At 44.4% G+C, this 14,731-nt stretch overlaps 1 protein-coding gene across 1 annotated transcript in view; it reads left to right on the top strand.

Annotated features, from left to right (window-relative positions):
* The first annotated feature begins 1,715 nt into the window (after positions 1 to 1,715).
* The window catches only part of OSTN (osteocrin), a 58,364-nt gene continuing 45,348 nt past the window's right edge, over positions 1,716 to 14,731 (top strand). Inside the window, exon 1 of the mRNA XM_066556743.1 lies at positions 1,716 to 1,865. The gene's annotated coding sequence lies outside the window, so the exon portion shown is untranslated. The remainder of the gene's footprint in view (positions 1,866 to 14,731) is intronic.

The following is a 14,731-nucleotide window of genomic DNA, read 5'->3' as shown; positions in this document are numbered from 1 at the left end:
CAGGCCCTGCTGACATAATCCTCTTAGGGAAAGAAAGAGTGGAAACCGTTTCCATTTGCTCCACGTTCTGTTGGGACACAGGGTTTGCTGTGTCCAAGTCTTCTACGTTTCTCCCTGTCCTCTGTCTCTGAGGCACAGCAGGACATCTTAGGAAGGGAGAAGGACTACAAGTCATACCCCTCCTCAAATGGACCTGGATGGATTTGGGATGGAGAGCTATGAATAGGTCTGCCTCCCATAAATCACTTTGGGCATGGACTGGCTTTCCTTACAGCCTGCATTGATTCCTCTTCTTTACATCTCTGTACATTTCTGCTTTATTCTTGCTGTCTGTCTTCTCCGATGCTAAACCACATTGTTTTTCTCTTGATGTGGTTGCCTCCTTAAAGGTCTCATGTAGAGTCACTCTGCTTTCCACAAGCTGTCTTCTAAAATGTTGATTATGGTTTTCTACCTCTTGAGACTAAACAGATGCTGAGATCACTATTCCAGGATACTTCATTTCTGGTACCAAAATTCCAAATCCAAGCACCTGTTTTTTATTGTAGGGAAGAAAGCTCTGATCTAGGTTTGAATTTTGCTAATCACAATCTGAAAAAAATCTTCACTTTTTTTTTAAGAAGGAATTACAAAACCAGATTTGCCACCACATCGGAGAGCCTGAGCAGAGCTTCTCTCTAACCACTATGAAACAAACCTGGAGTGATGTTTGGTGCCTCAAAACGCTCTCAAAGGAAAGTGTATTATCCCAAACCCGTGGGTAAGGGTTTGCTATCCTCAGTCTAAAAGGACGGGTCTTGGCATGTTCAGAGAGAGAATCAAACCCTTACACCTTGTTCTTGCTTCCATTTGTGATTTTTATTTTGCTCTTTTAAATGATTTCCCCCATCTTTGACATTTTGTAGCACTAAATTAAGAGGTTTTTACACACCTAACATCTGTGGTGCACTGTCCTCTTGCCATTCTGGGAGAAGCTGGCCTAAGTCATGTGGGTTTTGGTCTTTGCACTGGCCAGGTCAGGTACAGGAGCAGCATGTTTATTTCAATATTAAGCTGTCAGCAGTTTATACCAATATATTGTAAGGAAAAAGAGGTTCCTGAACATTATTAAGTCTTTAGTTTGGGATTAGGGGGTTTTAAGACAGATTTAATTAAACAGAGCGGGGACACCTTTATGAACCTGAAGTTGGGGTTAATTCGCTCCCCCAGTGCTCTATTTCTTGATTACACAAAGATGAAACAAATTCCATGTCCTACCTGGGGAGCCCTGGATGGGAATATGAAGTTTCATCTCCAGACAGTTCAGTGCCCTGTCAGGGAGGCCATGATTAATAACCATGGCAGGGGACTCTTAGTGCTGGAAAGAAATGAAGTGGAGCCACGTCTGACAGCGAGCCAGTGCCACACTGGGAGCTTTCATGGAGATTGTGCTGCTGGCTCAATGGACCTGATAAAAGAGGCCCTTCAGGGCTGCAGCAAGATGGGGGAAGAGGAAAGTGGGATCCAGAAGTTGTCAGGAGGTCATGATTAATGGAAGCAGAGACAGACAAATTTAAATAAGCACCTTTGTGCTTGGCATCTCTTGGACTGTGATGAGCTCCTTTTCAATGGGTCAGATGTAATTGGAGCTCACCCCAACTGCCACCACCACGGTAACCAAGCACAAACAAATCCTTCTCAAAGCTGTCTTGAGTTTCTGATGGTTTTTCACTGGATGCTTCCCACTTTTGCTTATTTCTGGCCCCCATGTCTCAGTGTTAAAGTGGCCTGAGATTTGCAGAGGAGAACACTGTGGCAGTCTGTGTTACACCTGCAGAGCTTTTCATCTTTAAACCTCTATTCATACAGACGTGGACCTGACATTGGTGAGTTTCAAGCTAGATGCAAAATAAAAAATTAGGCATGAATGTATTTTGTTAGGAGAAATCAATGAATGAGATATATGGGGATATTGCAATGAGTTTTGTTTTGTAGAATCAAGTGTTTGCAGAGCTCAAAACCCAAAAGGGGCCACCTTGCCTCTGACATCATATAGCTCTGTCAGTTCTCTTAGTTCTCTCTACACTTGGGGTTTTGAATGAGGTTAAAATATCCTTTTCCAAGAGGCACCTGCCCTGATTTTGAAGTACTAGAGGACAGTGTCACTGTGTGAGGGGACAGTGCCATTGTGTGGGAAACGGTTCCAGTGTTTAACTGCTGGTGTTATTTGAAGTCTTCCCCTTCTTTCTATTGTGAGTAGTGGCTTCCAACTATTGAATGCAAGATCCTGTGAGTACCTGGAACTGGAAACATGTTCAGATGTGGCTGTTGGTCTCATGCTACTCTTCTCTTTTGCTGGACTGAACAGACAAAAAAGATGTTTCTCAGTCCAAATACACCACAAGTGTTGGACAAGACCAGGGAAATGCTTGTTCCCTGTTCTGTAGTTTCAGTCCTCTATCTGAAATGTACAGCTATCAGCTCTCTTTAATTAAAAAAATAGCTTCAAGTTCTTAAATTTTTTGTGTGAACTGAAAACAGGTGAACCTGCAAACCATGTTCCTGTGTCCTTTGCAGTTACTTTCTCATTTCTTATTCCAAGCATCTGTATGAATTTGATGGGAGTTCCTGCTGTGGGCAATCACAGCTGAACACTAAGCCAAGGATACAAGTGAAGTCCAGGCATTTAAAATGTTATTTCAGAAGTCTTGTATAGTTAATGCACTAAAAGCCTAACAATCTTTTTATTTTATTTTTTTTTTCAGTCAGGCTACTTTATACACACAGTATTTGGAGAAAATTTAAATCAGGAAACAGTCAGGATTTGGCTGTGTCTGGTATTCTGAATGCATCTTGGTACAGACTTGATTTTCTCACTGGGTCTTTTAAAATTGTTTTGTACTGTTTCTGGAATGCCAGACAACGATGTTGTAGCACTGTGGACATGCAGGTCTGGACTCAGGCCCTGCAGACAGTTAAGGAAGGGCAATAATGCCACCTTATGTCCTGATTTTGTCACTGCCGAGCCAAGTACTTGGTTCCAGTCAAACACGTTCTGAGCAAGGAATGCTGTGTGCTGAGGCACCCCTGCTTTCTGGAGTTATTGCCACTAGGCCAGACAGAATCTGCAATGACTGGTGTTTTGGAAGAGAATTGGCTCCTACTTCACATGAGTTTGGGAGCATGAAAGTGTGGAGAAAATAAAGACAATTTAGCCCCAAAGTGCTAGCATCAAAACTTCTGAACATAATGCTGCAAGGTTTCAAACCTATAAATATTTACATGAAATGCTTCCTGAGTTTTTAATTTACTACTAATTTAAAAGATTTTGATGATAAATGACACTAAAAGTGGAGCTGCATTGGAAATAGACATTTCCAGGCAGTAGGCTTCTATTTGCTTTTGACTGTTACATGTTTTCTACAAAAATTTGAATTTTTTAGAAAATATAGTTATCTGAAACTTAGGAGGACTGTATTTTATAAAAGTAGTACCAGTAGTAGAAGCTAATTGAGCATCGATATGGCCAGATTCAAAATTAACATTTAATAAAGGTCTCTGATTATTTGTTTGTAGTCCCAGTCATTTGGAGATGGAAAAGTGTGGTTTGAAAATTAAAGAATACACTGTTTTCACTGAGTTTCTAGTTGAGAATGATGTGGAGGGCAATCTGCTGGAAAACCATTACTATTTTCCTCACATAAAGGGAACATAGTCCTGCCAAGGGGGTGTTACTGAAGTCATTGGCACTTACTGAAATAGGCAGAATTGAATATGATACTCTCAGAAAATAGGTGGGCAGATAAAGCTCCTTCAGGTATAAAGCAAGACTTTATGCCTTTTGGTACAAATGTTTTCTCCATGTTATTAATTTTCTGTTGGGAAGTTGTTATGCTACTCCAAACATAGGCCCAGTCAGGGAGTAAACAGGTTTAGAACATAATGCAATAAGCCAGTAGAAGTAAAACGAGCTTAATGCTTAGGGGTGCCAGAAGGCCATAGGTACAATTTTGCCTGCATGGGGCTTGCAGAAAGTCTGAATTTGATAAAATTCTGTACAAGTGTTGAGAGCAGGCATGTGATCACACTGGGTCGTGGCAGAGGAACTTCTGCAAGGGTTGGCAACCTTCAGAAAGGAAAGGTGTTTCCTGTAAGGCAACAAGTTCAGTCTCACAAGGGGACAGGTGTGTGCTTGCTGCACGTGTTGACACACCTTTAGGAATTTGACACTGTAGATCTTATTTTTAATAAGTTGGTGAACTCACAGCTTTAGTGATCAAGTGAATGTTGTTGCATGGGTCAGCTGAATGCCTCAAATGATTCTCTGGCATCAAGAATTTATACAGCACCCTTAATTCAGCAGAACTTCAGAGCAACCAAAGCTGTACTTCCAGTTACAGGTGCCTGCTCTTCTTTCTCTCTCCCTGCTTTCTGTGGCCAGCATGCCCGATATCCCACAGCCCATATGGTCCTTTTCTGCAGAAATGGGCATGCAATGAGTATTTAATTTCTCTCAGCCAAAGGAAAAACCCCCAAAAAGCAACCACAACCCAGGTTTTGATCTTCCTGTTACTACAGCATGGATTTGTTTTCCTTCGTACACGGATCGCATGGTGGGGGGTTGCCGTTGTCTAAGCAACTTCTTTGGGATGGAATCTTTCAGAAAGAAAGGAAAAGAATCCACTTACTCTCCTGCTTTTGTAATCTCATTCCAGGGTTTTGGCATCATCTCCCTGTGTATCTGTTGTGCAGATTAGAGAACATTTTACTCTGCCTTTGCTATCTTTATGCCCTTATGGGTTCCTTTGTAGGTAACACCTCCTCCTTGGATCAAGTTCATTTCATTTGCTTTCCTCCTGAACCCTTATCTCCTTGGTTAAATAGAGTGCTGAAATATTTGGCAGACTTTGAGCATCTTTAATTATCATTAGCAAATTGTTGAGAACACAGCAGACAATTGACAGTCTGGTCTTCAGAGTGCCATTAAAAGAGTTTAGAAAAGACTGTTTGTGTGCGTTGTACAAATTTGTTTGTTTTCCAGCCCTGAGAGTATAATGGAAATGTCCCAGCCAGACTTAGCTGTTGCTGTGGCACCAGTCAAAGCCTGGGACATAGGAGTGAGGCATCGTTGTTCTGGGTTACCCAGGACCTCTGGGTTACTGAGCAGAAGGCTTGCAGGGCAAAATGAAATTTCAGTCCAGACTGACTGCCTTGCCCCTCCTCAGCTTGCTGGGCAATGTCTTCATACATGGCACTTGCAAGTGGATTGTGATGCCACTTGTATATAATGACATCACTTAATGATATAAATTATTACTGTAAAAGGTGAATATCTCATGTAGATAAATGTATAGAAAATATCAGTAAAAATGCTTTAGTTAAGAATAAAACAGAAAACAGAAAAAAATTACAGTCTCTAACATTGTCAAGTGAAGTTTGAGTTGGAGGTAACGAGTGCTCAGCCTGTTCTCTGATGTGCAGGAGGTTAGTACTGTTTAAGTGTTTATTTTGTCTAACATAAAAAAGAATTCTCATTTTACATGTGCAAGAATTCCTCTAAACTTTTGTTGTCACTAATGCCTTATGCTTGAGGAGTTTCCCAGGATAAACCTCTCCAGCACCAGAGTGTAGAGAGAATCCTTCATCCTTGTGGTGAAACAAAGGTCAGAAGGATGAGGCCAGAGGTCTTCTGGCTCAGTTTAAATTACTGTAGAAAGCTTTCTTGGTTATGTGTGTCCAACAGGAGAGATGGTGGAAACAGCCTTCACACTTTGCAGAAATTCATCTGGCTTTTCCCTTTTTGTTACCAATGTGTTTCTCACAATGAATTTGTCACTTCATTTTTGCAGTCACACATGAGTTTGAAATATTGAAGTGGAGCTTAACAAAATGTCTTAGATTTCTCACTTTCGTCAAAATTCTGAGTGGTTGTATTTCAAATCAGTGATACTTTCTCTCAGGTTTCCTTGGAAATATGCAGACCTCTAGGAAACACTTACAAATGTGCCAACTTCAAGCTTCTCAAGAAATCTGGTGGGTTTGATATGATTTCTAACACTGTTTTACTGACAGATTCACAGTTATCGTGGTTGTGTGGATATCACTGTCCAAGCTCTGCACAGGTGGATATTGTAGTGTAAGGTGGAATTAGGGGGTGTCTGGAGAGGGTTTCCAGCTGCTCTGTTTTGCTCAGCTGAGCTGCCTGGTATGTGTTGCCACAGCTCATCCTATGAGACAGCTTGGAAATGCAGGAGAGATGGTTCTGATTTCCCCACCTGTGGAGTGTTAAGCACTGTTTTTACCAGAGAAGAGCTGAGAATTTTGCAGGCCCTGCAAACCACCAAGTGATCATGTCCATCACTGCCTGATTTTTCAAATAACTCCTGAAAGACATTCTGTGTTAGAGATTGGAGTCTCCTTGCCAAAAGATGTAGGGGCTAAAGTTGGACTTGTGTTCAAGGGAAGACTGGAAAAGTGCAGAAAGGAGAAATCCAGCCAGGGTTACCAACCACTGAAAATGCCCCTCTGACTTGAGAAGTTCCTGGGCTGAAAATACTTGGAGAGTGGAGGAATTTAAGGGAGAAATATCATACATCTGTGAGCTTTGTCAGCTACTGAGGCCATTTTGGAGGCTGCTTATTTAGGGAGGTGCTCACTCTGGTCCAATGCAGCAAACACTCTTTCTGTATAAAACTTCTATTAACATGATTTTCTCCTAGCCTTATATTCCAGTCCTAGTGAGTACTGAATTCTCAGATAATTTGGGTATGAATTATTTCCATCCAGAGCTGATAGATGGAACACTTTGAAGCTGCAGACCACTGGGCACAGAAGGGAATCTAGATTTCTTGCAAAGATTTTACTTCCTTTAAAAGTACTGTACTGCTGCAGAAAATAAAGCTTATACTTAGTGTTCCATGAGTTTTTCCCCCTTTCCTGTGTAGCTAGTGTGCTTTGGGCTCCAAGGGAAGTCCCTGTGTGAATGCTACAGAAGAAGTTGACAAAGTTGCTGTCTGCAGCTCTGTGTGGCAGAAGGGCAGCAGGTAACAAATGCTGAGCATCCCTTTTATCCACTTTTCTGGCCTTATATTAGTTATTCCAGAGTTAAACCAGATTTGAGTAGGATGTGTGAGTAGCTATTGCAGTGACAGAGATGAGGGCACGTTTTCCCTCTGCTGACCTGCTGTGCAGGCAGGGACTCCAGCTGAAGATCTGAGCAGCTGCTGGTCTGTGTGTGCTTGCTGTCCCCTTGGAAACTACACTAAGGGATGGTAGAGTGGCTTGATGAGACAATAACAACACCGGTTAAAATATTCTGAGTTTTCAGTCATGTTATGGTTGACTTAGGCAGAGAAACTGTAACTGTCAAAGTAAGCTTCAGAGATGGGAAGAAGCTCAACCCAAACAGGTTGAGAAGTGAGTTTTTGTCCCTTCCTGCAGGTCTTTAGCCCCATTGCTGCAGCAAGTTTTTGCCTACACCCTGGTGGAGCAGTGTCTATTTTCACATGGCACTGCACGTGATGCAGTTCTTTGGTTCTTCCTCCTTTTGACCCCCTAATCAATTTTTTCCACTTTCATTTGGAAAGAAACAAAAGGTTTGGTGGGGAGAGAGAAGCAATTTCCTTTTAATTGCTTGTTTGTCCTTGTCTGTTCTCCCATCTTTTCAGATTTCTCAGAGCAGGGTTGGGAGTGTTTTGTCTCTCTTATTTTCTCTGGTACCGATGGAGAAGAATGACATTTTCTGCTTGGATAGAAACCAATCATTTCCCCAGACCCCCTTGAAAAACCTTAATTTGTTCAACTAGTCAGTATTCCATCTTCGTTAAGAAGTCCCAGACTGGAATTTGGATTTAATCCTTTGACTCACATTTTTCCTTCTCTCCTTTGCCTTCCACATTCCCACTACTTTCCAAAGTACTTTCCTCACCACATTTTTTGATTGCTGTGCACTCAAGTTACCCTTAGCTCAGGAGGGAAAAGGACAGAAAAATACTCCCAAAACAAAAGCAAATAAAAAAGCCCCTCACCAAAGTAAATAAATAAGTAGACAGAAAACAGGCTGCTAGTTCATTTTCTTCTGCCTTTCCCTTAAGGCATGAGGTAATGCCAAACTATTCAGTGTGTGATGCAACTGCCTGATGGACATTCAGCGAATCCCAGCAGTGGCAAAAACAGTTTACCCAAGTGCAAGTTGGCAGTGAGACCAAGTTCTCCAACAAGAGACTATTTAAAGCCACAATGTGATGCATTTTTAACATTTTTATCCAGCACAGGATTTAATTGCTCACTGACAAACCACCTAGACATTTGTGCCTGGGTGTTTGTGACTGGAATTGTTTGCTGTCTGTGGATTGTTTCAGAGCTGTTCAGGCATCAGCTGCAAGACTGATGCAGGAATGAGAATTTGTTCCCTTAGCACTTGCTGCCTGAGATGGATCAGGAAGGGTTTTTATGCTCTGGTCATGTCTGGCCTCTTCAATTTTTCTGCAGTTATTTCTTCCCAGCAACCTTTACCTTTCTGCCAGCTTGCACACAAAGGGTGGGGGTGGATGGCATAGGAAGGTGTCCTTGGCTGTATTGCACCTAGAAATGAGAACCTGTGGCAGGGAGAGGTTAAGTGTGTTGCTGAAGGATGTGGGGGTATCTGTGGTGTGGAATGAGGAATAGCCACAGCTCCTGACTCAGGGCCACCAGGATGCCTGGCTGTGCAGGTGAGCTTTGCATCAGGGGCTCAGCTGGCCTGGCAGAGCTCTACAGCTCTCCCTCAGGCTGTGCCCCTATGGATTATGCTGCTAACACAGCCACTGTAGGCATTTGACCACAGCTCCTCTATATGCATACACCTTGGTATTCCAAGCCTTAAAGCAGTGTCACTTTATACAAGAAATGTGTTACATACACTCCCCATCAATGGAAAACTCAATCATTTGTGATCTTCAATCATTTGTGCATTTCTGTCTTTAATGCTCATCTGGTTCTTGAGGCTGATTTAACCTTATCAATTAAAACCCACTAAAAAGTTTTAATTTAAAAGTGCCTAAAAAATGTGTTGCATCAAAGTCAACTCATTGTCATATGGCACTCACAGGATTCACAAACTCTCCCGAGTTGTGGCCTTGTCTGCTGAATGTTTTGACATCTTTGGATGGAAGTATCCTTGTGTAAGCCAGTGAAGGGTGCTGGAGTTGCACACACAGCCCAGCAGCTTCATTTCATTAGAGCTACCCAGGCAGTTGAACCCTAGCAGTATCCTTTCAGAGCTGTCAGCAGTGAGCTGCTATTTTCTGAAATGAAAGCTGCAGAGTAAGCCATTTGTTTATCCATGTGGGCTGTGGGAATCACTGTGTTTTCTGAGGTCTCAGTTTCCCCTCTTGCTGAGGGGCAGCAGTGATGGTTGTGTCCTCCTTTGTGAAGCACTCAAAGGCTGCTGATCCTGGGCTCCCTGCAGGCAGGCACTGCCAGCTCCTAGGAGCTTGCTGCAGGTATTGATCACCTGAATATGTGGGAAACAGGAGGAGAGCTCAAGTAATTCCAGAAATTCCCACCCCCAGTAGCCTCCCTCCCATCACAGAAAAACTTTGGGTATGCTTTGCTTAAGTATTAATTAACAAATGAGCCAATGCAGAAGCACTTAAATGATTGGCTTTCTTATTCTTTTTTTTTCTTTTTTTTTTCTAAGCTTTTCAATCAAGGCAAGCTGTTAAATGTGGTGACTGTGTTGACATTGCACAATATAGAGCCATCAGCTCCTGAGTTTGATCCTTTTGCTGCCCTTGCATGGGAAGTCACTGCAGAAACACTTTGCTGGGACATTGCACTTGATGCCATCCCACTGCATGGCAGGAGTCCAGGCCAGCACCCAGGAGTGAGTCCATGTATGAGATTAGTTTAATTCTCTCTCAGAATCCTGTGATGAGGAAGGGAAGGACAATGACCCAGTACCAGCATTTATTTTGTCCACAGGTTCAGCTTGAATAGGGAGGAGAAGGTGGTGGTGGTGAGGAAAGGAGAGGAAAAAAACCTTCCTGGAGTTCATTTGGTCTGGAGAGGTGCCAAGCCTGGGGGGGTGACTCACAAATGGGGAGTAAAGAAAAGGAGGGAAAGAAGAGTGGAATGATGATTAGAAATCACAAATGAAAGAATCTTGAAGAGGGGGGTGAAGAAAAAAAACAACAAAAAAACTTCTCTGCTTCTCTGAATATGTGTAGGGAGGAAAAAAAAATCCTCGCCTTTTCTAAGAGTCCTATTCATTAGTAAATGCACTTGCCCTGCTGCCAGGGGAAGAGGAGCACTCTGAACAACCTCCTTGGGAGGCACCTACTGGCTCAGCCTCGGTGACAGAAAAATGCTGTGTCTGCTGAAGTTTCTCCTGTGTTCATGTTTCTTACAGGGCTCTTTGGTCTCTTATCTCCCACTCCAACCTCTCATCACCATGCATACATCTCTAGGCACCCCAGAGATCACTAAGGACAGCCCCTGCAGTCTCTTTTGCAGTGTGGAGTCACAGGGGATTCTCTCTCCTGCCTCACCCCTCTGTATTGCTGCCAGTGTGGAGCTATTGCACACAGACCAGATGTGAAATCACCTGAAGGTACCATCCAAATGTAGGTGGGACTTCACATCCTGGATGCCTGGGTCGTTTGAATAACCCTCCCCCTGTGGTGTGTGCCTGGCCACGCTCAGCTGAGCTGCCCAGTGGGACAGGGACAGGCTGGGCTGGTGCCCCATGGCTCTGCCTCAGATCATCTGAGCTCTTCCTTCTTCTGCAGAACCCCTGGATGTGAGCAAGCATCAAGGAAATAGGCAGAGGTGCCCCTGGGAGGAAGCAGTGGGGTGTGGGTGGAATCTGCAGCAGATTTTGGAGGCAGTTTAAGGGGCTGCTTTACAAGGGGGCTGTTTGTGGCTCTGCCTCTGCCACAGGAGCCTGTTTGAGGGCCAGGAGACATCTGCTCCAGTCTTGACTTTCTTATGGAGCTATTTGATGTGCATTTTACTCATGTTTCTGTTTTGCAGGACAGCTAAGGAATGTTCTGTACACAAGCCCCCATATACACCATGTGTAGTATTCTGGACTTTATTTTTCCTCTTTTCCATATCCTTCCAGCCATTTCTAGTCCTTTTAAAATACAAGAGTATTATGTATATCCTGCTCCCTCCTTTATGCAAAAACCAGCTTTTAGATGGACCGGCTTTCCCTGCCACTAGGAACACGGGCCGGCCGGGCCGTGTCCGTCTGTCCGTGCGCACGGAGCGCCGGTCGGGCCGTGTCCGTCTGTCCGTGCGCACGGAGCGCCGGCCGAGCCGTGTCCGTCTGTCCGTGCGCACGGAGCGCCGGCCGGGCCGTGTCCGTCTGTCCGTGCGCACGGAGCGCCGGCCGGGCCGTGTCCGTCTGTCCGTGCGCACGGAGCGCCGGCCGGGCCGTGTCCGTCTGTCCGTGCGCACAGAGCCCCATCTCGCGGCGCGGCGTGCGCGGGACACGCGGAGCGGAGCGCGGCCGGGCATTGCCGGGAGCCGGGGCCTTTCGGGGCCAGCGTTTTGTCTTACGGGGCCTCAGGGGGGAATGATCCAGCCTGGCAGTCCTGGGGAAAGAGCTCCTTCCTCCAGCGAGCGGCTCCGGGAGGATGGAGTCTTTTTCACGGCGTCTGAACCCTCCCCGGCTTTATCCTGTTTTTCCCAGTAAGATACACAGTTTTCTTTGAAAGCATTTTGTGAGTAAAGATAGAAATTAATAGAAAATACATTATCTTAAAAAACTACTGGATAAAGGTAAAATACATCCTAGTCCCTGGTCTGGAACCGCAGGGGAGCGCAGATCTCTATATGTGTTATATGTGTATGGTTATTTTATTTTCTTTAAACCAGATGTGATGTTTAGACTGGAATTCAAATCCGGATCTGAATTTCCTCATGGATCAGGTTTCTTTTGTTCTGGGACCCCATTTTAATTTGTGGCCAGCTAGAGAGGCAGAAACACATGTTTCCTGGAAGCAGCCTGTGCGATGCTGGATCATTAGGTATCAAGGGAAAGGACTGAAATGCCACATGTGAGTGCTGAGCAGGTACAGTTACAGTTGTGGAAAGCCTGTACTTTTTTATGAGTGCTGCAAAGAGTAATTGTTTAATCTAGTAGGGCAGAATAAGTGTATTTGGAAACTGGAAATGTAATTGATGAAGTCCCCGTTCCTGTGGTTCTCACCTCAGTGTGCCATCAGTCAAACATACTGCAAGCATTCATTTTTGCCTGTTCTTTTAAATTACTTTTGACTACTTTCTAACTCATCACCCAGGCTCCCTGAGGGTCTCAGAGCTGTGGGACAAGGTTTAGTGGGAGAGCTGTCTGATGGAAGAGAGAAGACTCCCCCATTTTTCCCAGCCCCTGCCAATCTCCCTTGCTGTGCTCCTTCTGGTGCCTGCTCTTCACTGGCAGCAGGGTCCCGTGTATTTCCAGCTAAGGGGAATGAGGACTGCAGGAGCCATGTAATCCCAAAGAGCTCATAGAGACTGTGCTGCCAGCAGACCATTTCAGGTGTCCTTGCCCATCAGGAGTCCCTGGATCTCCACCCCTGGCTGATGGGACCATGTGCAGTAACAATTAACTGCAGCACAACTGAGTGTGACAACACGGGGCTCAGCTATGCTGGGTTTTCAATTACTGCACAGGAAGCTATTGGGAAGGAAATATTCCTGGAGCAGCCCATCAAGTCTAGAGTTTAATTCCTCTGTATATTTTTCTAAAGTGATCTCAGAGTATAGCTCTGAAAAGTGGAAATCCAGGGGGTGAAATTTGCTGTGCAGTATAGAACATGTGAAAGGGGTGAAGAGAGAATTCCATTTGCCTTACACTGCTCCACTGCATGCTGAGAGCTGCCTGAGGTAAACACAGGTTTGAATTGTGCAACATCTCATTGGTACTCAATCCTGAATCACGGTTCTTGTAAATTTCTTGTGTAGGAAACACATATTCAGGGATCCTTTTGCTTTACGTTTACATAACTGCAAGACTGACTAATGTTAAAATATGAATCAGACTTTATCAGTTTTAAAACCCTTCCCAAATTATGTGCTTGTCTTGTCCTCATTTAGCATCCATATAATTGCTAAAGCAATATTCCAGTCAGTGAGGAATTACAGGAAGTGTGAAGCTGCAGGTTTGTTTTGGGAACCATTTGTAGAAGCAGCATTTATAGTCAGTGTAAAATTCTGCACAAAACCCAAACTGTGATTTAGTTCAAACATTGTTACTTTATCTATAAGAAGAGGTACAATAATTATGATTAGCCAGCTCACCTGAGGGAAACTTAGGCAGGAGCATGGATCCATTGTGTTAAGGCCGAGCAAAAGCCCTGTGGGAAAGACTCTGTGGTTTTAATACTGCAAGCAACATTTTACATTATTTAACTTATAAATACATCTAACTGGGGACTGGCTAAATATCCACCCCTGTTTTCCTGCTGCCTTGTTAGACAGTCTGCTCCAGAGTGGGATGGTAGCTACAGCTGTGAGTAACTTGGCCTCTTCTCTGCATGGCAGTAGTCTACTGCAATGTGTGTCACCTCTCTCAGATTCAGTGGCACAAAGCATAATGCTTTCTTGGCATGCTAGGCACCTGCAGACCTTCTAATCTGTCATGGTAGTAAAGACCTTGCCTGCATCCAGCTCCAGTGAATGATGGGGTTGGAGTGCTGGGACTGGCTGCAGATGCTTTGTTGCATGTTTAGTGATGAATGTGTAACACTGTAGTGTTGCAATCAGTGTCTTCTATTGCTGTAATTGTAGCCAGGTCATTGCAGTGACTTGCTCTAAACCTGACTGAGTATTGTAAATGAAGGAAGTTATGTAAATGAAGTTTATTGAGGAAGTTCTTTGACTGAAGTTCTTTTGAGTGCATAAAACACAGAATTCTGGTTTTAGGGTTTTGGTATTATTTTAGTTGTTGTTTGATGGTTGTTTTTTGTTCAGTTGGGTTTTTTGAAACAGAGCCTTTCCTATGTGCTTAGCAAAATTCTGATGCTCATTCAATGTTTATTTATCAAGCTGCTTGTGGTGTGATTTCTCTCACATTGGACTTTGCTCAGATTCCTGGCATTGGACTTTGCTCAGATTCCTGCCCTAACCAGCTTTAGAGGATGTTGCTGCTGTGGGGATGGCAACAGTACATTTGTGTGTGTGTGTGTGTGCTTTACTAGGCTCTGTCCCCTCTGATGCAGCCTCTCACATACCCAGCAGAAGGTTGTGTCACCCTGGTGGGACAGTGAGCTGTCTGTTGTCGATCACAGGGCAGACCCAGCTGTGGGGTTGTGAAGGTTTCCTCGTGTGTCACAAGCTCTTGAGGGTGAATCCTGTCCAGGCAAACAATAGCAGGAGTTTTGCCGTTGATGTCAGCAGAGCAGGGATCCCACCCAGGGCCCCTAACGAGATGGGATGGACACAAACCAGGGCTCTCCAAAGAGCTGTTCTGTGTCCCATTGCTCACCTCCCAGCCAGCCCTTCTCCCTGCACAGCCTCAGGATATTCTGCAGCCTGTGTGTGCGCAGAACATCCAGCTGGAACTGGAGATAATGGCAACACCTTGGCTCAGTGACATCCCTTCATGTGCTGGCTCTGCCCTTGCTCAGGCTCCTGTACCCTGCAGAACCCTCTGTACCACGCTCTGTGGTTTTCCTGGTGCCCCTTTTGGGAAGCCCAGCTGCCAGCTCAGGCTGGGGTTGTCTTTATATTCCTTCCTCTCTCACCACAACAAATGCTTAGATAA

This window comes from Molothrus aeneus, chromosome 10 (assembly GCF_037042795.1).
Source record: "Molothrus aeneus isolate 106 chromosome 10, BPBGC_Maene_1.0, whole genome shotgun sequence".
Lineage (NCBI taxonomy): Eukaryota > Metazoa > Chordata > Aves > Passeriformes > Icteridae > Molothrus > Molothrus aeneus.
The sequence above is the reverse complement of the archived record's forward strand: the minus strand, read 5'-3'. Positions and strand labels throughout refer to the sequence as shown.